Below are 3,092 nucleotides of genomic sequence, written 5' to 3'. Positions count from 1 at the left end.
TTAACAATTAAATTTTATGGTTATTATATATATATATCAATAACAGTCAATTATTATTATTATTATTAAACGGATTAATTTTTTTTTTTTTTAAATGAAAATGATGATAATTTGGTTTTATGGTTTTTTTTTTTTTTTACAATAAAAAGGTTAACTAAGGTTTACAAAAAAGAAAACCTTAGTAAATTAATAAATTAATAAAAAAGTTAATTAATTAATGATAATAATAATGATTACTTATTGATGTTTATTATTATTATGAAATTTTTTTTTCCTTTTCTGTTTTTAAATAAGAATTTATGTTAAACTACTACTACTACATGTGAATATTAATTATTATTATTATTATTTTTTTCATTTCAAGTGCCTGGATGTATTCAAACAAAAAAAGAGAAAAAAAGAAGGAAAATAGTAATAATAATGATGATAAAAATTTAAATTAAATCTACTTTGATAAAAAAATATTTTAAAAAAATTATAATCGTTTAAAATGTGGCTAAATATTATTTATTATGTGACATTAATTAAAAATAAATTATATATGTATGTATGTATATGTATAACATATATATAAAATGTGTCTTTGTCTAATTACGTAAATAATAATAATAATAATAATAATAAATTCACGTTTCGGTATTTAAAAATAAAAAAAAATTAAATTAAATGTTTTTATTTAATAATAAAAATTTCTTTGTATAATTTTTAATCGATTGATATAACCGCCATATTTGTTTAAAAAAAAAAAAAGGAGAAAAATAATAATAATAATAATAATAATAATAATAAACATATATACATGAAATTTTTTTGTTTTAAATAATTAAGAAAAAATAAAGAAAATATTTATTTATGATGATAATTTATTTTTATGCTTGTTTTAATTAAAAAATGAAATAAATGTTTGTATAAAAAAAAATTAATTAATAAATGTAGTGTTTAAGTAAATTTAAATTAATAATAATAAATAAATAAATAAATAAAATTTAAAAAAAAAAAAATTAAATGTTTAACAATCACTTTTTCAAAATAGTTGTTATTTTAATAACAAAAAAAAACAAAAAAATCATGATTGATAATTTGCTTTATTGTTTTGTTTATTATTATTATTATTTAAAGGTTGACAAAACAATTATTATTATTATTATTATATTTTAATTATTATTATGTACATATTTTTTTTTTTTTAAGTAATAAAAAATGCCATATTATTAATTTATTATTGTAATGTTTAATAAGTTGGGAAAATGTTGATCTTGATTGTAAAGAAATCGTATATATATATTATATATTATATATAATATATATATTCATATATATTATATATATTAAAGATTATTTTTTATTTTTTATTTTATTTTTTATACTTTGAATTGACTTTTGATTTGAAATAAAAAAAAATGAAAAACAAAAAAAAAAAATTGTAAGGCCTTAAATATATATATACATATTATTATTATTATTTTTTGTTTATGTACATGTATATATATATGAGTGTGTGTGTGTGTGTGCAAGTGTGAGTGTGCGCGTGCGCGTGTAAATATATCATTTTTTTTTTTTTTTTCGTATGAATAATTATTAATAGGTTTTCATAAAAACAGTTGAAAATATTTCATTATTATTATTATTATTATTATTATTATTATTATTATTATTATTATTATTATTATTAAATTTCTTTTTATTTTTTCTTTTCTTTTATTATTATTATTATTATTTAAATTAATTTCTCTTTTCTTACTTGCCTTACCGAGTGCCTCCGGGTATTTTTTCCGGCATTTGTTAATTTTTTCTGTGGTTTTAAGACAAGCCTCCCCCTTTATTAAAACATTTCTATTTATATTATTATTATTTATTTACTTAAGGTGACGTCATTATCCGTATATTATTTTCTTTTCATCGGCTATGAGACGCAGAACGTGAGCGAGTATTTTTATTTTTATTTTTTAAACATTTTCAAAATTTCATTTGTTAAAAAATAATAATAATAATAAATTGTTTTTTATTTTATTTATTTATTTTGGCTTGTCTTCTCGTTGGAATAATTAATAAATAAATAAATAAGTAAAAATTATTGAATGGGACCATCAATAATAAATAAATAAATAAATCTTGAAGTTTTTTTTATGTTTTTGTTTTGTTTTGTTTGTAAGTAAGCGATGCCATTTTTTATTATTTAAATAAATTTTTTTTGTTAATTTAATTTAATTTAATTTAATTTTTTTTTATTTATGTAAGTTGTTTTTAATAAGTGTGCAATTTATTTAAAAATAAATAATAAATAAATAAATAAAAATTGTTTTTTGCACAATATTTTTTTTTTTTTATAATAAAATATTAATTTAAAAAAAAAGGAAAAAAAAATTAATTAGGTAAAATGTTTTTTTTTTTTTTTTTTCTGTTGTAGGTTTGGTAAATAAATTTAAAATAATAGTCATCAATGTTTGTACATAGATATAGTTTAAGTATGAAATGTTAATAATTGTGTAAAAAATAAAAAACAATAAAAAAAAATTTATTAATAATAATAAATTGATGAATTAACAAAAAAAAAAAAAAATTTTTTTTGTTGTCGTTATACCTTGTAACGCCATGTTTTTTTTTTCTCATCCCACTCTGTATACATTTGATGTAATTATAATATTAAAAAAACTTATTTAACATTTACTTATTTTTTCATAAAAAATTATATATTATTATTATTATTATGGAATCCTTGAAATGAATGAGTATTAATTTTTCATTGTTTACATTTAAATTGCATTTATATCTTATCACAATAAACCTTATTATTATTATTATTAATAAAATGCTAAAACTTTTGTTATCATTATTGAATCATTAATTAAAATATTGTTTTATTTTCCGGGGAGGAGGAAAAGGGGGAGGGAAAAGGAGGGAGGAGTAGGAAAAATATAAACAAATAAAAACAAGGAAAAAGAAGGTGAAGTCGTACAAATTGCCTAACTTTTGTTTTTAAGGCGTTTACAATGATCGAATTTAAAATAAAATGTTTGTTTGATTGTTAGTAATTGTTTGTAATAAAATTTAATCGTACAAACAATTTGTTAAAAAAAAAAGAAAATTAATTT

This window comes from Pediculus humanus, genomic scaffold, assembly GCF_000006295.1.
Source record: "Pediculus humanus corporis 1103172107803 genomic scaffold, whole genome shotgun sequence".
Classification (NCBI taxonomy): Eukaryota; Metazoa; Arthropoda; class Insecta; order Psocodea; family Pediculidae; genus Pediculus; species Pediculus humanus.
Note: the sequence above shows the minus strand (reverse complement) of the source record.